The 22,839-nt window shown below is 40.2% G+C and overlaps 2 long non-coding RNA genes across 3 annotated transcripts in view; one reads left to right on the top strand and one right to left on the bottom strand.

Moving 5' to 3' along the window:
• Window positions 1-22,839, bottom strand: part of LOC131755486 (uncharacterized) — a 50,265-nt gene that overhangs the window by 7,190 nt on the left and 20,236 nt on the right. The window contains exon 7 of one of the 2 annotated variants that reach the window (XR_010840354.1): window positions 18,475-20,290. The exons of the other annotated variant lie outside the window; for it this stretch is intronic. This is a non-coding gene — a long non-coding RNA (uncharacterized lncRNA). Of the gene's footprint in view, window positions 1-18,474; window positions 20,291-22,839 lie in introns of those variants that run through there. 2 annotated transcript variants of the gene reach the window in all.
• LOC131755504 (uncharacterized) lies at window positions 3,364-12,104 on the top strand. The gene is made up of 4 exons (XR_010840372.1): window positions 3,364-3,648; window positions 9,360-9,435; window positions 9,632-9,848; window positions 11,685-12,104. It is a non-coding gene; the product is annotated as an uncharacterized lncRNA (long non-coding RNA).

Here is a 22,839-nt window from a genome sequence, read left to right on the forward strand (position 1 = left end):
CATGTTTCAGGGCACAGCAGGTGAGAGAGTGGATTTGTTAAGCTGGGTGGGTTTATCCTTCTATTATGCGTTCATTCAGTTTCATGTTCATCTACTTATTGTACACATACGGCAATAGAAGCTGCTAAAGCAATCATTGCTATTCTGCAAAACAACAAGGCACAGAAGCAGTTGTCTTATTTCTGAGATTTCTCCTCCCAGGATTATGATGATTAAAGATCCTTTCCCCCCACTCCCTGGAGAAGACAAGGGGCTGCTCGCTGGAGGTTTCTTAATGACTTGGGGAAAGGCTCAGATATCCCCCCATTATGGTAATCCACCCCAGGGACAAACCACACAAGAATATTATGAATTTATTTTATTTTTCTATCCTTGCAAAGGTAATACTCAGCTCATTAGAAAATGAAAACTATACTGTCAAATTTCAGAATTACATGGATGAAGAAAATCACCAAAGCGGCATCATATCACGTGCGTTATAGTTGTACTGACTATACTGACTATATTAACTATATTGTGTTAACAATATATTGTATCACTATATATTGCAAAGGCAAAATGCTGTAACTTATTTCAGAGAAAATACTTATGTTGGCAGACCCCAAATTGTACATTGTAGACGGGTCCTAGGAAAAGATTTAATTCATAGTGGACAAGACGTGAGCTTCTGTTTTCAGCCACGTGCTATTTCAAGAATTAAACATCATGAATAATACAGGATATAAGAGGAATGGTCTAAAGAAGGAAAAGCACATTTTGATTAGGAAAGAGAATTTAAGGCTTAAGTCTTTTTTTTAAGGAAAACTGCCTTTTTACTATGAGATAAGAAAATTGTTTCCTTCTTTTCTTCCTTGCTTTCTTCTTCTTCTTCTTTTTAACCTTTTAAAAAAATTTTTGGATATTTGACCTCTAAGCTGAGATGACTGAAAATGCCTCCTCTGGGCGTCAACTTTTTGAAAGACTTTTTCCCCCTCCCTAAGGGCTATTTGCCTCTTGGAGGCATTGTCTACATTAGTCACCAAGAGGCAAGCATTTGTCCTTGCACGAAATGCTGACATCTCCTGATAAGAGGGAAGCTGCAAAGTAGAAGAATTGAAGGTCAATATGTTGATATTGGTCTCAAGCACATTGATGTACATTTGTGAATTGGGGAAGGGGAGTGAAGCTTGAGAGTGGGCCAGTGGGGAGGGGTAAATATTTTGTGATGCTGTCTACCTATGGGCTTAGAAAGTTTACAGCTGCATTAGGAGGACAAGCATTACCATTAGCATGAAAAGCAGGGCAGACCTCAGTTGCAAAAGCTTCTAGCCATACACATAGGGCAATACGTAAATGATACACCTTATTGCATTCACCCACTCACCGTCCCCTGTTCACGCTAATTGGAAATTTCAATCCATTTCAGAGAAGTACTACAACTATCAATCATTTTCCCTGGCACGAATCTTCCAGGAAGAAGAAAATGAAATACACCTAGCCACGGAGCTCACGCACTAGCCCATGTGTCTTAGATTTAATATCTGATTGCTAGCTGGCTTGAAGCCAAGAGGTGGTTCACAAAGTTGCTGCACATTAGAATCACCTGGGGGCCTCTGAGACCTCCCCGTGCCAGGCTCCTCCCTACACCTCCTGAATCCAAATCTCTGGGGCTGGGACCCAGACGCCAATGTTTTTCTTAAAAGCTCTTTAGGGAATTCAAATGAGCAGCAAAGCTTGAGAACCAGCCCAATGAGGGGAACAAACTGATTTCACACAGATAAAGTGGGGCAATTCATATGTTAAGAGAACGTGAATATATGTGTGTGTATATATATATATATATATTTCTTTTTTTCTCATAATTCTGTTTGTGTTTCAAATAGGCTGTTTTTTTCTTCTGCAAAAAGCTTTATTGTTTCCATTTGGTCCAAGGCTTGGGAGAGGGCTCCAGGGCGGTTACAAAGCTGCCTCGTGGCTGCAGAGCGGGGCTTCAGGCGGAAGCTCTGACGCCAGAGGGGCTCCTCAGAGGCCGCTGGACTTCAGAGACTCCTGTTTGTGCTCGAGGGTGAGCCTTTCAAAGAGATGCTCGCCCAGCACAACCTGCGTGGACCAGCCAGCCTGCGGAGCTTGGTCAGGTAGGTGGTCGCCCATCTTCTTGATGAGTTTCACCTGCTCCTCCAGGAAGCGGCTCTCCAGGAAGTCACAGAGGTGGGAGTCCGCACGGGCAGAGCCCAGGGCGCGCAGATCCCATAGTGCCTGGTTCAGGTTCTTCTCCCTAAGAATGGCGGCTTCCACAGCGTCCTGGGTTCTACCCCGCTCATGTTGAGAAGGCTTCCGCGCATCCTGGAAGAGGGCGCGGCCACAGCACTGGTTTTGCATTTTCAAGAGGCGCTGGGCGCCCTCGCACTCCTCCTCAGCCAGTTGGCGCCAAATGTGGCCCACACTGTCCAGAGTCCCATTGCTGCTGTCGAAACAGAAGCTCAGAGAGAAGTAAGTGTCCACAGATACAGGCTGAACAGGCGGTGGACAGCGGCCTCCACCTCGATGGAATAATTCTGAGGAAGCTGGGAACTTGTGGTTGATCAGTGACAAGGATTTAAGCTCACAAAACGGTGTTGGCCTGTCCTGGAGGCTGAGCATAGGTGAGTGGCTGATTCTAAAGGTTGCGACTGGAAGAAAGGTAGGAGGGTGGTCGGGGGCTGGAGCAAGGAGTGTCCCTGGGTCTGTTCATTGCAAACACCGTTGAAGCAAAAGACAGCTGTGCAGGACCGCCGAGCGCACTGCCTCAAATAGGCTTCTATATAAATGAACAAGAAGTCCAAGCAAGGACAAAACTTACCCTTCCCCCCACCAGAATAGCTGGCGATACTAGAATCTAGATCTGGGGAGGGATTATTCCGTTACTTTCTTAACATTCCAAGCCAGTAGAGCAGTGGTTCTCAAAGTATGGTCCCCTTGTAAGCAAGCAGTACCCTATGGGGCCTTCCTAGGACAGACCCATCCCCCATCTCCTCTGCTGTAGTTCCTCTCTGAAGTACTCAGACAATAGTATCTCAGGCATATTTCTTGGGTTTTCAGATGCTAAAAACCACCACCCAATGGAAGAAATTAACTCCTTGATGATCATGAGCACGTAGCCCCCAGACCTTCTGGCACCTAAGGATGGATAATGTTACCTGCCCTGTGGCCTCAACATCAACCAGTCAGAGGATTGTGCACGAGGTAATCACATTCCCTGGGACGTCCCTCCCTCACCTGGCCTTTAAAAATGCTTTGCTGAAATCCTTTGGAGATTTCAGGGTTTTTTGGAACACGGGCCAACCCCTCTCCTTGCTCGATGCTGCAACAAACCTGTCTCTGCTCCACACTCCAACCTTTAGGTATGTTTGGCCTCACTGTGCTTCAGACACACGAACCTGCATTCGGTGACAACCTGACCAGCTTTAGCAGCGTCCCCTGATAATGTGTTCGATATTCCAGTTTTAGGGCCCTGTCCCAGCCCTATGGAATCAGCAACTCTGGTGGGGCGCAGTGATCTCTGTTATAACAGGCCCTCCAGATGATTTTTCTTCACCTTAAAGTTTGAACATATCTGCATTGTCAGCTGGCCAAAGCGTCCACCAGCAGGGGAAGGGGAGCGGCGCCTGGAAAAGATCGGGACCAGCCAAGGCAAGTCCAGCAGCATGTGCCGTGGTAGTAACGGAGAACGCCTTTGCTCCACTGGTTGGCACAGACTAGTATCTGGGAGCACTGGCAGGGTTATGGAGGATGCTTTACATGTCAATGTAGAGTGACCGCTGTCCTGGTTTGCCAGGGACTTCCCCTGTGTGAGCACTTAAAATCTCATCCCGGCAAAGCCCTTAGCCCTGGGTTTGAAAAACTTAGGCAATAACATGAAATTTAGGGGAAACACGATCTAGGTTCTGGGCAAGTCACAAGTGCTAATTAAAGCTAAGCAAGTATGGACAACATCTAGCCTTGTTTGCCCCTTTGTGGGGAGGTAAATCTGATTGGGTGAAAGGACTTATTGTTAAGAAATCTTTGTGGAAACATCCCCTTCTGCTTAGTCCACTGGTTCTCAGTTCTGGCTAGACATTGGCGTCGTCTGGGGAGATTTAAAATGATTGTATTGCTCTAGGATGACCAACCGTCGGTGTGAGGGTTTGTAAAAAGTGCTTCAGATGATTCTAATGTGCAGCCAAATTTAGGTGACACCGCTTAAGCTTTTGAACCGCGGCTACATATTTTCACCTCATCTTCCTGTGAGAATATCCAACAGTAGCTGAGGTTTGTGTTGTTTTCTTTTTCTTTTTTTCACTGTCTTATAAGATTTACTGTCTTAAATAAGATTGAATGTACAGAAAATCCTGCTAGTCCTTCTGGTATAGCTGGATACTTAGAATAATAGCGTTAAGATATATACCATTTAAGTATTGTGACTGGCCTTTTTAAAATCAACATCTGCATTGAATTCGTAGGATCCCTTTTGAAGTTGTCATGTTGGGGAGCTATACCTCTGATCTGCTGCCATTGCTAAATATCTGGACACCTCTTATTAGGAATTGCTTTTAAAAATCTTTAGGGATTAAAACCAAGATTGCTGTATTATTTGTCCTGGGACCACAAAAGCCTCACAGAGTTCCCCCGCTGTACCTTCTACCCCCATCTCTAACCCTTGGCAACTTCTTATCTGTTCTCCATCACCACAGTTTTGTTATTTTAAGAATAATAAGTAAACATAATCATCAATTACTTAATCTTCGGAGATTGGCCTTTTAAATTTTTCCCTCGGCATCATTCCCTTGAAGTTCATTTCAATTTTTGCCTATATTAATAATTTGTTCCTTTTTGTTGCTCGGTAGTATTCTATCGTAAGATTTTATCATATCACAAATTGTTTCCACATTCATCCATTGAAAGACATTTGGGTAGTTGCCAGTTTTTGGCTATTAAAAATAAAACTGCTAGGAACATTTCTATGTAAGTTTCTGTGGGAACTTCATTAAGTTTTTGTTTCTTTTGGATAAATGCTCAAGAGTACAATTACTGCGTTGTAGGGTGAATCTACTTTTAGGATGAAAAGAGACTGTCAAGCTGTTTCTCAGAGTGGCTAAACCATTTTATTTTTCCACCAGTGATGTAATTTTTCTACGTACTCACCAGCATTTGATATTGTCACTATACTTTAATTTTAGTTATTCTCTGATATGTCATTATGGTCTTAATTTGCATTTCCCTAATGGCTAATGATGTTGAACATCTTTTCATGTGCTCCTTTGCCATGTGTATATTCTCTTCCATGAAATGTCTGTTCCTGTCTTCTGCCTATTTTTCTAGTTGGATGTTTTTAAGTTGTTTGGAGAGTTCTTTGTATATGACATATATGTATATGAGAAATGACTTTGTATACAAGTCATTTGTCTCATATCGGATTTTCAAATATGTTTTCCCACTGTGTAATTTGAGTTTTCATCCACTTAAAAGGATCTTCTAGGAAGCATTTTTAACTCATTTTGATGAGATCCAGTTTATCAGTTTTTGCTTTTATTGATCATATTTTCCATGTCAAGTCTAAGAATTATTCACCTAGTTCTAGACGCCAAAGATTTTCTCCTTTTTTTCCCTAAAAATGTCCTGCTTTTACATTTACGATTATGATCCACTTTGATTTAGTTGTTGTGTAAGGTGTGGAGGTTTAGGTTAAGGTTCATTTTTTGTTTGTCTGTTTTTGTTGAGGGATATCCAACTGTTTCAGTACCATTTTTTGAAAAGTCTATTCTTTCTTGATAGCTTTTGCACTGCTGTCAAAAACAAATTAAATGTATTTATGTCAGTCTATTTCTGGGTTCTCTATTCCATTCCATTGATCTATGTATCTACCCTCCATCATTACTGCAAAATCTTGAAATTGGGTAGGTTAATTCCTCCCAATTTAATCTTCCTTTACAAATTGTTTTAGCTATTCTTCAGCCTCTTCTTACTATATAAATCTTAGAATAAGCTTGTCTATATCCACAGAAACCTTGAGGGCATTTAAACAGTAATTGTGTTAAGCCTCTTAACTTGGGGAGAATTGACATCTTCATTACGTTGTGTTTTCTAATCCATGAACAAGGTATGTCTCCCTATTTGTTTGGGACTTTTCAATTTTTCTTCATCAGCATTTTGTAATCTTCAGTATACAGGTCCTATAAATGTCTTATTGGGCTTATATTTAAGTATTTATTTAGGTCAGTTGTAAATGGCATCACATATTTTTATTTAAGCTTCTACACATTTGTTATTAATATATAATTTGATAAAATTGTGTTGATTTTGTACTCTAAAACATTGACAAACTAATATTATTTCTCAAGCTTTTTGTGTTTTCTTTGGCATTTTCTCCATTTAGATTTTCATCTCATCTTCAGATAGAGACAGTTTTACTTTTCCTTAATCAATATAATAGGATATATTACTATTCAACACTCAGTAGGATATATTCCTTCCTATTTTACATAGTAGGAATAGTCCTTTTTTCTTTTAAATAAACTTTTTAAAACTTTAACTTTTAAATTTATGTATTTATTTATTTATTTTTGCTTTATTTTCTTACTAGACCCTCCAGTAATATATTTAATAAAAGTGGTGAGAGCAGATATCGGTGCCTTGTTTCTGATCTGACAGAGAAAGCATTCAGTCTTTCACAGTTAAATATAATGTTGGTATAGGTTGTTTGTAGATCATCTCTATGAGTTTCAAACTATTCCTAGTTTGCTTGGAGTTTTTTTTCTTCTTTCTTTAAAATCATGAATGGGATTGGAGTTTGTCAAATGCTTTCTCTGCATTAATGGATAGGCTCACATGACTTTCCCCCCTTAATCTATAGGATATGGTGGATTACACTGTTTGATTTTCAAATACTTAACCAACTTTGCATAACTGGAATAAATACCACTTGATCATGGTATATTATTCTCTTTATATATTTCTGGATTTAATTTACTAATATTTGGATGAGGATTTTTGCAGCCAATTCATAAAAAATATTGGTCTGTAGTTTTCTTCTTTCTATACTATCCCTGTCTGGTTTTGGTATCAAGGTAATACTGGCTTCATAAAATTCATTAGGAACTGTTCCCTCTACTTCTGTCTTTTATCTACTCATGTAAAATTGGTGTTAATTCTTTAAGTCTTGGGTAAAAGTGAAACATCTAAGCCTGAATATTTCTTTGGGAGTTTTTTTTTAAACATCTTTATTGGAGTATAACTGTTTTACAATGGTGTGTTAGTTTTTCCTTTACAACAAAGTGAATCAGTTATACATATACATATGTTCCCATATCTCTTCCCTCTTGCATCACCCTCTCTCCCACCCTCCCTATCCCACCCCTCTAGGTGGTCACAAAGCACAGAGGTGATCTCTTTTGGGAGTTTTTAAATGAAAAATCAGTGTTTCAAATGGTTACAGGAAAATTGAGATTATCTATTTCATCTTGGCTGAGTTTTGGTAGTTTGGGGTGTAGAAGCATTGGTCCATTTCATCTACATTTTTGAATATATAGTGTAGACTTGTTCATAATAGCTTGTCCCTTATTAACCTGCAGGATATGTCATGGTATCCCTGGTTGCATTTCTGATATATGTGATTTGTGCCATCTCTCTTTTTATCTTTATCAGTCTTGCTAGATGTTTATTGATTAGATTGTTTATTTCAAAGAACCAGCCTTTTGTTTCACTGATTTTCCCCTCTATTTCGATGTTTTCAGTTTCATGGATTTCTGTCTCATCTCTATTATTTCCTTCTTTCTGCTTGTTTAGTGTTTTTCCTCTTCCTTTTATACTGTTTTAATATAGAAAATTAGATTATTGCTTTGAAATATTTCCTTTCCCAATTTAGTGCTATAGACTCCTCTTTCAGCATTGCTTTCACTTCATTCCACAAATTTGATCTGTTATATCTCCATTTTCTTTTATTCTATGCATTAAATAATTTTTCCTTGATGCTGTCTTTTTCACCCAGGAGCTATGTGGAATTGTGATGTTTAGCTTTCATGTGATTGAAGATTTTCCTGTTGTCTTTCTGTTACTGATTTGTAGTCTGATTCCATTATGGCTAGAGAACATACTCTCTATGATTTTAATTCTTTTAATTCTACTCATGTTTTTTTATTGCCCAGTATATGGTATATGAGTGACTGTTCCACGGACACTTGAATATGTATTCTGTTCTTATTGAGTGTGTTCTTCAAACATCAGTTATATCCTGCTGATTGACAATGTTTTCATTTTTTCCATATCCTTGCTGATTTTTCTCTCTGATAGTTCTATAAATTGCTGTGTTGAAGTGTCAAATAATAATTGTGGATTTAAAATTTTCTCCTTTTACCTTTTTCAGTGTTTGCTTCATGTATTTTGAAGTTCTGTTGTTTGGTGCACACACATTTAGTATCACTAGGTCATCTATGGATTATTCCTGTTATCTTTATGTAATGACCCTCTGCCCCCAATAATTTCCTTTGCTCTGAAATCTACTTTATCTGATATCAATATAGCCATTCCTGCTTTTTCTGATTAACGTTCACATGATATATCATTTTCATCCTTTTACTTTGAACTACCTATATCATGATGTTTAAAGTAAGCTTCTTATAGACAGTATATAGTTGCAACATGCTTGTGATTTTTTAATCTACTCTTCCAATCTCTGTCTTTGATTTGGTTATTTGGATCATTTACAGTTAATGTAATTATTGCTATGTTAAAGATTAGGTCTACCATTTTATTTTTTGTTTTGTCTTTTACATTAGTTTCTCAATCCTGTCTTTCTCTTATTTTGCCTTCTTGTGGGTGACTTAAACATTTTTTAGTAAGTCCATTTTAACTTAATTTATTTATAATCATTTGTGTATGCTGTTTGCATAGTTTTCTTAGTGCTTGCTTTTGGCATTACACTATACATATGTAACTTACCATAGCCTACTGGAATCAGTGTTTTATTACTTCAAGTGAAGTTTCAAAATTTTACTTCCCTTTAGGTCTCTTAATATTCCCCAGGGTTTTTTTTCTGTTTTTTTTTTTTTTTTCTGGTACGCGGCCTCTCACTGTTGTGGCTTCTCCCATTGTGGAGCACAGGCTCCAGACACGCAGGCTTAGCGGCCATGGCTCATGGTCCCAGCCGCTCGCCGGCATGTGGGATCTTCCCGGACCGGGGCACGAACCCGTATCCCCTGCATCTGCAGGCAGACTCTCAACCACTGCGCCACCAGGGAAGCCCCCTGGCAGGCGGATTCTTAACCACTGTGCCACCAGGGAAGTCCCTGGATTTCAGCTTTGAACTGCTCTCTCTGGGAAAGATTTGCTCTTTGTACAGTTATTCTAACAGTTCATCCACTCCTCAGTATTCAATAGGAGCCGTGGACATTGCTTAGAAAGACAAAACTTCATTGAAGACCTTCAGAATGGTCCCATCAGAAAGTAAGTTGCATATTATATGTGATATTTGTGGTTAGGAAGATCTATTCTTATATCATTTAAGTTGCACATATCCCTTCTTCTTGTACCTTGTTTACTTGCTCGAGGAAACCTAAACAAATAGGAATGGGGGGGGGCGGATGGAATTGTTATTTTCACGGGCCAAAATATAGTCCTAAATTGGCTACTGAATTTGCAGACCAGTAATATTTTGTGGAAACATGCTGTTTGAGGAATCGGGATTCCAGTGTATCCAGAACAAGTGGCTTTGAAGACTCAGAGCACATGATGGAACCAGTTCACACAGCTAATAAGTCTGTTAACCAAGGACCGAAGTATAACCTACCTCGGACCCCAGGTTACCTAACATCTCGGCATTTCCATACCCAGACCCAAGATTTGCAGCAATCAGAAAGGTATCTCTGCTTTCACTTTTTCTAGAATTGAAATAGAAATTAATACTATAAATTAGTGCAAACACATTATACCGTGAAGAACTGGTGTTTTCTTGCTGATCAGTGTCAACCAGGAGGTATTGTATGTTCCATAGTTTGCATTTAGGGCTGGAAAATCAAGTATAGGAGGGGGAATAGGTGATTTTTCAAGGGCAGTTGGGAAGAGCACTTAGAAATTTTCATTGATTCTTAAACTTAGTTTAAACCAATAATTTGATGTGAGTGTCAGAAAGGATCTTACATTCTTAGGCTGCATTAATAGTGGTATAGTCTTCAGAATAAAGAAGGTTGCTTTATTTAAAGAGTAAAACAAATTATAGGGAAAATGGTAAAATTCCAGTAGAGAAACTTGCAAAGGGGTTGAACACATAAATCACAAACATACTTTTACTTGGGAAACAGGAAAAACCTCAATACAATTAAAACAACAACAGTGTTTGCTATTTGGCTGTTAATTTAGCAAGTGTTTGACAAGGTAGTCCAGTGTATTGATTGTCCGGCTGGACCTGGGTGTGCATCCTGGCTCTGCTGTTCACCCTGTATGTGGTCTTGAGTAAGATCTCTAAATTCCTATTTTCTTACCAGTTAGATGGGAATGTTAATAATATTATAAGTAAAATTTAATAACATATACCTTGGGATTGTTGTTGATTATTACATGAGTTAATAAAGTACTTTAGCACATTGTAAACTTTCAGTTTTCAAAAAGATGTTTGGCATTTTTAGCAGATGTAAACATTTCAAACAGGTGTTGCTTATGTTGCCAGGGGCGCTGAAAAATGATATAGCCCTTTTGAAACATAACTGTAATAGCCATAAAAATGTTCATACCTAGTAATTCCGCCATGAGGTTACAGAAATACTTAAAAATATGGAAAAATCTACATGCATTTAATCATTCAGCACATTCCTCAAACTCCCTACTATGTATCAGACCCTGGACTAGGGGCTTCGGATACAGTTGTATATGTTCTGGGATGTTAATCCCAGCATTTTTTACAGTAGTGGAAAAATTGGTAGCAGTTTGCATTTCTAACGATGAAGAATAGCTAAGTAAATTATTATATCCATAGTATGATATTTTATAAAGCCATTGAAAGTGATAGCTTACTTATTATGATAAGTGAAAATAATAGGTTATGATTCAGCAGTCTAAACAAGATGCTAGGGGGAAAAAGACCAAAAGTAAATATTAACCAGTTTACTTAGATTAAGTGGGATTGAGGGGTTTTGGGGGGTGTTTACTTTTCTCAGATTTCCAAATTTTCTTTTGTATGATTATATTAGATTTACTGATGTTGCTTTTGAAACAATTAAATTTTAACTTTCCAAGTTTGTTGCATATGCCATGGTTAGAATTTCTACATGTTATAATTAATTTATATATGTATTTAGTTACAAAGTGAAAGTAGGCTCCTGGTTTCAAAAATAAATAGCTTATTCTGTTTCATGTCAACCTTGCCACACTTGGAGAGAATGTATCTGATTAGAATAGTATATGCGCATTTATCTCTATAGGGAAAGGTGGAAAGGCTTCTGGGAACCTACAGTGTGCCGAGGCATTGTGGTGGGTAATTGAAGTATATCATCATAATTTACCTTCAAAACAATCCATGAAGATGGAAGGTATTATTAGCTCTATTTTATAAAGAACTACAAAATCCAAAAGCTAAGAAATTTTATCTGCTAAAATCACACAGGTAGACAACAGTAGAACCAGAGTATCTATGTATAATTTTATAAAGCTTATTATGTATATTGATGAAAACGAATAATGGTGTATTACTTTTGTTTAAGAAAATTTTCACAGAATCAGAACATTTACCAGAGAGGCCATATTCCTCCTCCTGGTCCCCACGGAGAGGACCGTTTACACAGGAGGTACTCTTGGAATGTAAAGCCAAATGCCAGTCAAGCAGCGCAGAACAGAAGGTGGTATCCTGGCGGTTACTACAGACTACCCTATCCGACCTCTTATAGATGGACCAAGTGACACAAGCCTACTGTGGAAACCTATCTAGAGACAGAACAGGACTGAAGACAGCCAGAGTGACTTTTTATAAGATCAGGTCAAATGAGGTTTATAATCTCTTTTAGTGCTCCCTTATGTGTTTGAGCTTAAGGAAAAATTATGTTGATACTTAGCGCTGCTGATAAATTTGCAGTATTTACAACAGTGAAGGAAATAATCTGTCATTCCGGTCTTAAATTTTTTTAAAGGAGGATGATATTTTAGAACTGATAAAAAGTAATAAAGAGCATCCCTTGTAAATTATTTTTTAAAATTCTATCTTCCTCTTCTGGTGTATTTCCTTCTGAATAGACTTGTAATGTTAGTGTTGTGTGTGCAGAAAATTTTTAGTGTTTTTGTCATGTTCTGTTATTACCCAATCATCAGGGTATCTTCACCCCTCCCAAAAAAACTGTTCAAGATTTCTATTAAAATCTACCTAGGAGATAATCTCTTTAGAATCTAATCACTATTTGTAATTAGTTGTAGTAGTTTTGTGATTAGACATTTGTTTCTTTCTTTTGGCAGTCTATTGTTGGACTTGACCAATTTCCTTTCACTGAATTGTCAGATATGCCATCTAACACTGGATAAACTTTTAGGGATTGATTGTCAATTGAGGAGAGACCAATTGACAAACGTAAATGCTCAATGCTGGGTAATTTACCTGGCAGGGTAATTGTTATGAACTGGGTGGAGCTACTCAGAAAACTTGAAAACTTCTGTAGACTATAAAGGTTGCTTGATGAACAGAATAGGGTGCGACATTTGAAGCCTGGAATATCTGGGGAGACCTGCATGGCTCCTCGTGTTGTTGCTTCTTTGGTGAACGTAACCTGCTGCAGTCTTTCTCCACTTGCCTCTCACAGTGGAATGGTGCCTTGACCTTGACTTTTTCTAAGTTGCCCCTTCTGCTAGTTTACCTCTGGAACACACAGCTGGATCACGTGGGAGCTGTTCATTATTTTTAGTTGCAGAGGAAGCCAGAAACCTTTGTTTGCTCAAGAAAGGGTCTAACTGTCATGACATCATAAGCCTTGGTAAATATTTGATGAATACTTGGGCAAGTTGGCTTCATTGTTTGAGTCTCTGATTTTGAAGCGTTGTATCATGGAAAGTCTGATACTGCATATGATACTTGTTTTCTCTGTTCTGTGTTATAAATGAACATCCTGCGGAACCTGACCCTGAGGAAGTGCTCTAACTCAGCTACTCCCTGGTCTGTGTCTGATGAGCTCAGTCAGGTTGCTACCTCTCATCTAGGTGGTGGCTCAGAAAGTGTTTTTCTGCCCGCCACATTTAACAGAGATACAAGAGTTCTTCTTGCCAGAAGGCTGCTCTGTGGAATTGTTCCTTCACATACATTGTGAACTCTCCCTTGGAAAGATACTGGAGCAGCAAGACAACTGGTGAGGCAAAAAAAAAAAAAAGCGCCACCAGGGACAGGCATGGGAGTCTAGCTAATCGAATAGTTTTAAGGAGTTCCTTGGCAAGCAGTTTCTGAGGAGGACTTTGCCAGCACCAGTGTCATCTTAAGCACTGCCACCTTTGAAAACCTTCTTTGATCGTGTTGTCCTCTCTGTCCCCATCCCATTTCATTTATCAACACAGCTTATTGAAAACCAGTCTCCGTTTGCCATCTCGTGTCTCATTTGCTCTTCAGCACACTGTGTTTCTGGCTTCTGCTCACGTCACACCACTGAAAGTCCTCTGGCTAAAGGGACGAGCAACCTTTGTGAAAGGTCTTTAGTGGTCTGTCTAAGCTTTTAAATTTTTTATTTTTATTAAAAAAAAACACAGGTTAAGTATTGGGTTGGCCCAAAAGTTTGTTTGGGTTTTTCCGCAGGATGCTACGGAAAACCCAAACGAACTTTTGGGCCAACCCAATAGTTTAAAATTCAAATAGTTCTACCGAGATTTCTGTGAAAAAGAGTAGTCTTCCCATCAGCACCCCTGCCCTATCCCCTGATTGTCACTCCCCAGGGCAATCACTTTAAGTAGTTTTGCATTATTTTCTACCCAAAGGCAACCACTTTAAGTATTTTAGCATTATTTTCTAATATTTGCCTCCATATTTAAATACTAGGCTTATATTACCACGTCTTGATTTTTCAGTTTCTGATACTATCTATTGACTTCCTACTGTGGAAGATGAGAATTTAGCTCTTTCCCATCATCTGTCCACGTACACACTTCTGTTCCCCTCATCTTTTCAGGATAGTTATTTCCCAACTTTTGGTGAAATCAGTATTCTAAGTTTATGTTATTTGCTAGGTAAGTATCATTCACCTCTGAACCATCGTGTACGAGTATGTCTCCATTCTTTACACCGTTTTCAGTTTTGTTTGCGTCTTTTCCTCTGAACCTATCACTAATTCATCCTCCAAACCTCTAACACCACTGTCACATTTCTCAGTGTGGACAGGGTAAACACATCAGATTCTTTTCTGTTTGAAATCTTTCCTGGATTGATTGGACTTGTTCTTGACCTGTTCTAGGTTGGGCACTGTTTTTAGTTTGCCAGGGCTGCCATTAAAAAGTACCACAGACTGGGTGGCTTACATAACAGATGTTCATTTTCTCACAGTACTGGAGGCCAGAAGTCCAAGATCAAGGTGTTGGCAGGGCTGGTTTCTTCTGAGGCCTCTCTCCTTGGCTTGTAAATGGCCACCTTCTCCCTTGGTCTTCACATGGTCTTCCCTCTGTGTCTACGTGCAGATTTCCTTTCCTTATAAGGATACCAGTCATAGTGGATTAGTGCCCACCCTAATGACCTCATCTAAACTTACCTCTTTAAAGATGCCATCTGCAAGTACAGTCACATTCTGAAGTCCAGGTGGTTAGGATAACTTCAACATATGTCTTCCGCAGGAGCACAGCTCAACATGTGACAGGCACGTCGGTTGTTTTCTACACCTGAGCCGTAGCTCTTGCCCTGAGATTTCTCTTTGCCTTCACCCTGCTCCTTTCTTATGCCCCTCTTCTGTGTCCTGGATCCACAGCGGCTGCGTTCATGGTTTACTTCCCTGTTTGGTGGAGCATATCCTTCCATGGTTTCCCAAGGATTAATGGGATGTAAATTTTTCAGGCTTTTGCATGTCTGAAATGGGTTTATTTTATTCTTCCACTGCACTAGTAGTTTGATAGACTGTACAATTGTAGGTAAGCACTTTAAAATGCATTTATTCATTGTTTTCCAGAGTTCATTGTTGCCGTTTGAAGCCTTCTGCTATTCCGATTCCAGAACTTTTATTTGTGACCTGTAATTTTTCTTTCTGCAACTTTAGGATCTTTGTTTCAGGTGTCCTGAAAGTTCATGATATGACTTAGCGTGGGTATTTTTTAAATTCATAATGCTAGATACTAAGTGAGGTCTTCCAGTCTGGCAGGCTATGTGCATCAGTTCTGGGAAATTTTCTTTTCGCTTTATCTTTTCTATTTTCTTTTTGGGGAACTTCTACTGGTGGACTATTGGATTTTCTGAAATGTACCTCTAAGTTAATTATATTTTTTTCTTTTATTTTCCAGTTTTAATCTTTCCTTTCTTTTTTTTAAATCAGAAGAATTTTCTCAGCTTTATTTCCACCCTTCTGTTGATTGTTTAGGTTTTCTGCTACATATTATATACATATTTCTTCTGCTATATATTTTTTAAAATAAATTTATTTATTTAGTTAATTTTGGCTGCATTGGGTCTTTGTTGCTGCACGCAGGCTTTCTCTAGTTGCAGGGAGCGGGGGCTCCTCCTCGTTGCACCACGTGGGCTTCTCATTGTGGTGGCTTCTCTTGTTGCCGAGCATGGGCTCTAGGGCACGAGGGCCTCAGTAGTTGTGGCCCATGGGCTCAGTAGTTGTGGCTCGTGGGCTCTAGAGCGCAGGCTCAGTAGTTGTGGTGCACGGGCTTAGTTGCTCCACAGCATGTGGGATCTTCCCGGACCAGAGCTCAAACCCATGTCTCCTGCATTGGCAGGCGGATTCTTAACCACTGTTCCACCAGGGAAGCCCCCTGCTATATGTTTTTAATCTCCAAGAGCTAGCTCTTATTTTCTGAATGTTTTTTCCCAGGCATTTCATTCTTTTATTGTTTTAAATGAATGCATTATCTTGTCTCTCTCTAAAGTTATCAATTTTTAAGTTTCTTTTGTTCCCTGTCAGCTGTTTTTGTGTTGTCCTGTTTGTTGATGCCTTTCTCTCCTTTTAGATGTGATCTTGAAATATCTGGTGATCCTTGCCTGTCATTTAGTACTTAAGATTGAGGCACTCAGGGCTGATGGAAGTGTATGGTAGACTTGTAGTAAGGTGCTCAGTCACCTTGACTTTTTTGTTTAGTTTCCCCTTGCTGCACACAATGAGGTTTTATTTTTCTCCATTCTGAGAGTTAATATCTTTGACATTTTTATTGCTCTCTCTCTCTCTCTCTCTGTGTGTGTGTTTGTGTGTGTGTGTGTGTGTGTCTACCATTCATCATCCCTCCCATTCTCTTGTGTTCTTAATGTTTAGGTGTCCTATCTTCTTGGTAGGGTTTGAGTAAAGCGTAGAGATATAGGCATGAGTTCAGTCTAGCCAGTGTAATGAGACTTTGCCAATTAAATTGGTTTTGGGTTTAACCTCAGTCTGGTAAGCTTGATTTTTATGCATCATGTCCCAGGAGTGTAGGCCATTCAGTGCCCTAAGTCATGATTTGGACCCACAAAATCAACTACAAACACTCCTGCTCTGGAGGTAGGCCCTATCTAGATCCTGTCTGAACCACCTTTCTAATGTAATTCTAACAACTGCCCCAGAATTATGTCCTAAAACAAGCTCATTAATGTTATTCCCCTCTGGGAAATCTTTAATGGCTTACGGCCTTCAGAATCCCTTTCCAACTCCTTGTCAGGGCCCTGTGTGATCTGACTCCCAGCTGAGTTTTCAAAGCCTCTGCCGTGTTCCACTCCATGCTTCAGTGTGCCGGCCATTTCTTGACCACAACATTATACATGTTTATGCCGCAGTATCTTTCTCTTTCAGGTTGTTCCCTTGGCTACAATGGCTCTCCTATAGCCTCTGTGCACAAATCATTCTTGAAGCCCCCTCTCCTCAGTAAAGCCTTCTCTCCCAACCCTACCCCCCTACTGAATTACTCCTTTTTCTACAAGGTACCGTGTATCACTATTTAGCATTTATTTCATTTATAGCTCCTGTTATGGGAAACACAGCTTCTAAGAATGGTCTCAGATTCCCTCAACCTCCTCCCCCTCTCTGAAGGTGCCATCTGCCCCCTGGACCACACTCCCCTGTTTTGCCTTTGCCAGCAAACCTAATTAGCACTCTCTGAGCTGACTAGAGCCCAGGTGAAACTCCGGGCCTCCATACCAAGCCCTCTCCATTCTCAGCCATCCCTCCATGTTAGAGTTGGAGGAGATGCTACATATCAGGCCACAACTCTGGCTTTCTGTGCTGCTAGAGAAGGGTGAGATGATGAACAGAAGTGTAGAGGAGTTGTCTCCCATGGAAGGAGGCTTGATTGATTAATGAAATGCATAAGACAGGAGGAAGCCTGGCAGCAAATTCCTGCTTCTTTCTCCCTTCTTTGGATTACTCTCAGGAATGGTTTTTCCTTTCAAGCCTCCCAAAGAAAGTCCAGCTTGCTGAGTGAACATATATACCAAACAACCTGTGTGTCTTTTTGTCTCATTGTGAAGCCTGTTCCTCACCCTCACAACTCTGTTTTTACATACAACCCCCCCAAAATACCAGCATTTTAATCCTTGCCTCAGGCTCTGCATTCTAGAAGACCTCTGCAAGACAAATGTAACACATTAAAAATTCATAAATGTAGGGACATCCCTGGTGGCGCAGGGTTTGAGACTCCGCCTGCTGATGCAGGGGACATGGGTTCGTGCCCCGGTCCAGGAACATCCCACATGCCGTGGATCGGCTGGGCCTGTGAGCCATGGCCACTGAGCCTGTGCGTCCGGAACCTGTGCTCCGCGACGGGAGAGGCCACAACAGTGAGAGGCCCGCATGCCACAAAAAAAGAAAAGAAAAAAAAAGTAAAAAATATTGAAAGATTTTCAATCAATCTAATCTGCCTAATCAACCTTCGAAAATATTCTATCAACTTATACTCCACTCACAGTGAAACATTTATTGGGTTTCCATTATGTGCCTGGTATCATGCTGGAGGTTGACAGTATGTATTTACATTTTACACAATACCAAAAAAAGCCTGAGAGAGATAAGAGTGGAGCTCAAGTATAACATTTGCTCACAGTATCAGGCATAGTGATCTGTACCCGTTAGAAAAACTGTGAATCCTGCCTCAAATGGAACAGCAAAGAACAGCATGTCCTACAGTAGGTCTGAATGTATAATAGCATACTAAATTCCATTGTTATTTATAATAGGAAATGTTTTTTGTTAGTTTTACTTTTTAGTTTCTAATTTCTGAAAGTATCTTACATACACGGTTAGTAACCTTCACAACCATTTGAGCTGGGTAAACGGAGTCAGGAAGGTCACAATTATTCAATGAGTGAATGAATGAGTAAGAAGGTCACTAGCTTCAACGTATCTGGGACAGTCATCGTCTAACCAAGTTTCAATCCACAAGCATTTATTTACAATTCTGAAAACTTCCACATAATTACAAATGGGACAATATTAGTAAATTACTATTTGGATAAAGAAAAGATACATGCTAGCTCAACAGAGTTTACAAACTTACAATTAGGCACATTCAATTTGGTGCTAAGTCATATAATATTCTTTTGCAATTTATGAAAAATATCCAATAGGCATGTAATGGACAAAAAGTACAAATGATACAAATATCTACACAAATGACAATGTACAAATTGTGACATAAATCTATCAGAAACTAGAAAATCTGTGTTGGTCTTATAGTTCCAGCTTGCTAAAAGATACAGGCTTTGGGTGGGAACACAAAAAAATCCAGACCTGGCCATAACAAGGTTTCCAGAAAGTATGGGAACTAGCATAGAGTAGGCCTCTGGATGGGAGTGGGTCCAACATGAGATATAACAATGCTTTCATGGGTATGTAGTATGCTGGGATGGAAAATATAGGAGGAAGGCATATTTGGAGAATCAGACAGCTAAGTATTTGACACTAACAAAATCGACCAGTATCTACGGCATCAGGAAACATGCAAGGGTTTGAGGGATTCCAGTATTTAATTAAATCAAAATGTGACAATGGGAAGAATTAAGGACAGCCTCAGGGGTAGATGAACTGGCTATGTTACACCAAGCCAGGTCTCGGTTAACCTGATGGGTTCAAAATGCAGGAAGTGGGTATACCGGACAAGACAATACCCTAACTATAAGAATAAAGGTTTAGGTCAGGGTAGAGCTTGATGTTCCTAAGTGTTGAAATAGAGCTCTTTAGTTTCTTCCTCCTACATGTAAGATTCTTTTAGAGGTTAAGATGAGGCTGAGCCTGCAAGCTAAAGTTAAATGGCTGGAACTAGGGAGAGAAAATAGGTTACATAGGCTTGGAACCAAGGAGAGCCTAACTAAGGGTTTGCCTACATCGAATTGAATGTTGGAACTGAGTATTTTAATAGGCAAACATTTGAGTGATACCAAAATTTGTCATACCACACTTGCCCCAATCTCACACCACCCACCCTAACCTGCAGTAGCTATGGGTCCCTTGATGTCCATGGAAATATAGAGAAAAGAGACACTGATCTGGCTTGCAGGTATTTAGTAAGTTGTTAGCCTCAGGTCACATAGTAGTATCATGTAAATAGGCCTTCTGAAGTAGGAAGCTTAGGGGAAAAACCCTGAGAAAAACTTAAAAGCTTAAGCCACATCTCTATACTACAATACCTTTCACAATTTCTTCTCAGAGAAGCATCATCCCCATCAGGGAAAAAACTCATATCTCATAATAGGAAAAACAGGCCTAAAAATTAAATGTGTGTCTTTGGAGGTCCCATCTATGGGATATCTTCCTGGTACTAGAAAAGTCCCCAGAAAGATCAATCTTTGCACCCCTGAAAGCTGACCACCAAGGAAAATGACTAGATCCATAGATTTCCTCCCTCAAACCAGCTTACCTCACATATAAATCATTAGCAACTCAGCCCTTACTGACACTATCACAGTCACAAGCGTGGTGAGGGAGAAAAGCACTAACCAGGGCAACTAAAACAGAGGCAATCCAGGCCAAGTTGGGCTGATGGCACATATCAGCTCCTTACGCTTGGGTGCATAAGGCGACTCACCACAATGCCTTTCTCACAGACTCTCTTTACAGTTTCTCCACAAAATCCAACAGGTCAAGTTAGTTCATGATGCTTCAACATAAACCATCGTCAAGAGAAAAACACACATTATGTCTCACAATGTTGAAGTCCTTAAAAATATGACATGGAAATAACCCTGTAGATAAAACCAAAGCATTTAAAAAATCTGTATTTTACAAACATACCAGTGAATGCTATAAATAAGGTAATATGACATAAAACAAAATGAAAAATATATGTAAGACTGTTCTCTTTAGTGTACAGAATTCACGGCAGTTGCTGCACTATCAAGCTACTTAAATATATCTATAACTGTTCTGGTAATACAAAATGAGGCCAAAGTGTGTCAACTTGTTTCCCACAGAAAACAAAAAATCCACATGAATCTCTTTTCTCCTGTGCCTTTTCACCTTACCTGCTCCCAATTCTCCACGAATGTCCTCTTCTTTCTCTAATTATTCTCCTCTTCATTTTGTTTGGCCTTGCACCCAAGGATGCAAGACAGAGAATCCTAGAGGTCCCAGATTCTAGAGTGGCTGTTTGCAAGGGGTAGGAGATTACAGTAACTGCCACACTGTATATACTTCTGTGCAAAGAAAAAGGGACAGTATCTAGAATGTCTCTCACACGTAAAAGAGTGGATGGCAGGATACCTGTGTGGCCCAAGGAACTGGAGGTAGCAAATTATGGGCAAAAGAATTGCAACCAAAGGCTGGAAGAGGAAAGGTTTGCAACCAGCTCTGTTTCCTTGCTCTCTGGTATTTGCTTCCAACGGGCTGAGTCTATTTTGTGAAGCATCAAGCACTGAAAAGAAGACTCCTGGCTGCTGGAAGTTGACAGGAAGTAACATCCATGAAGGTAAGAATGCAAGATCTAGGCTTGTCCTAGAAACAATGCCCATAATGAAAAAAAAAAAAGAAAGCAGAAGAGAAATGTAGGTGGCACGTCCCACCGGGCCCAGCCTAGCCCAGCCCAAGGAAGGTAGGAGTCAAGGAGATGAAACTAAAAAAGCCTTGGACCACAACATTCTCCACAAGGTACACTCAACAAACTTCACCCTACTCTTTAACCAAGTTACAGAAAGAGCTTCTTCATCCCTACTTTTGCTCCTTGAAAACTGCTCTAAGTTCACTAATTAGACAGATATGATTTCAGAACAACTGTAACAGTTCAAACTTGACGGCTATTTCCTTCCTAAGCATATTAATAAGATATATATATATATATCTAAGTATATGATACATAAAATATAATACTCTGTAGAATATAAGTAACTGTTAATTATATCAATGAACATCTGTAAGAAATGTTGCAATGATTTCCCTAATGTTAAGAGCCTGGAGGAGGTAAATTTGTCTTCTAGGATTTCCTCCCTGGAGCTCAGAAATTTAGGTGTTGTTATAGCTCTCCTACACTCTCTTCATCCAATCCCGCCTTCCTGTTGGGGATCGGACCTCCCTATTGGCTATCTCATAACTGTAAACTGCCTGCTTTGTGACATCCCTCTCCTACCAAACCTACTACCACTTGGTAGAGTCTTGGGGTTTCCGTGGAGTTGTTTGTAAATAAATTTGGATCATCACAAGTGACCAGTGACCAGTAACCAGTGACCTTTGTACTGGACACATGCGCCGTTCAGCTGCAGCCACTCAGACATCCTCTAGTGTTGTCTCCTCATCCCTTGTATCTGCAGTTGATGTTTCCTCTTCTTCTCTGACCATGTCAGGTGAGAAAAGAAACTTTTGAAAGTTTTTCATTACATTTATTTTGCCCCTACATTTAGTAGTGGATTCAAAATAGCATGGAATAATGAGGGAAAGTATTGAACTAGAAGTCTGGAGACCTAAGTTCAGTTTTGATTTTGACATTTACTATCTGTGTGACTTTGGACAAATCACTGACTGTCTCACAAAGCGTGTTTTTTTTTCCTTATCTGTTACATTAGAGAATAAAAAGTCAGGGAACAAAGTCAAGGCAGAAGAGAAGCCAACAATTCCCAAGACGAAGCAAAAGAAACACCAAACTGAGCTTACCCAAGAGAGCTTTAAAAAGCCTCGAACCTCCCTAGCCACGCGCATGCTGGAGTCTGTGACAGTTTTTCACGCACTGGGGAAGAAGAATGATAAGAAAACTGGGCTCTCTTCCTGTCGGGTCTTGGGAAATTCAATCAACCCTAAAGACCGCCAGCCACCCCCAGCGATCCAGCCATGGCGGCATACCCCACGTGAGGGTCAGGGTCCTGAGAACTCAAGGCCAAGCCCAGAAACCAGACAGCAGTGCTGAAAAAGAGTGTCCATCTCCATCCCAGTATGAGCTGCCTCCTCCTGGGAAGGTCAACTGGATGCCTCTGCCTTTTTCTGCCTGGGACAAGCCTCAAGCTCGACCTGCTCCTCAGAGGCCACAGTCTCTGGCCTCACATCGGCCTGCTGTGGCTGACCGTGCCCAGCCTGCTGCTACTAACCCAGCTCAACCTGCTGCAGTGAGTTCACCCCAGCCACCTCCTGCCTCTTTGCCAGGTCCCGCCAAACCAGCTCAGCCAACTGCGACCAACCCAACCCAACCGGGTTGGACCGACCATACCCAGCCTAGTGTCCGTCCGTCTGCTGCTCCGAGGCCTGCACCGTACAAAACTTCACCTTCCACTTCTCTCCAGCGGGAGCCTGTTCCCCCTGCTCTGACTAAGCG

The sequence above is a fragment of the Kogia breviceps genome, chromosome 4 (genome assembly GCF_026419965.1).
Source record: "Kogia breviceps isolate mKogBre1 chromosome 4, mKogBre1 haplotype 1, whole genome shotgun sequence".
Lineage (NCBI taxonomy): Eukaryota > Metazoa > Chordata > Mammalia > Artiodactyla > Physeteridae > Kogia > Kogia breviceps.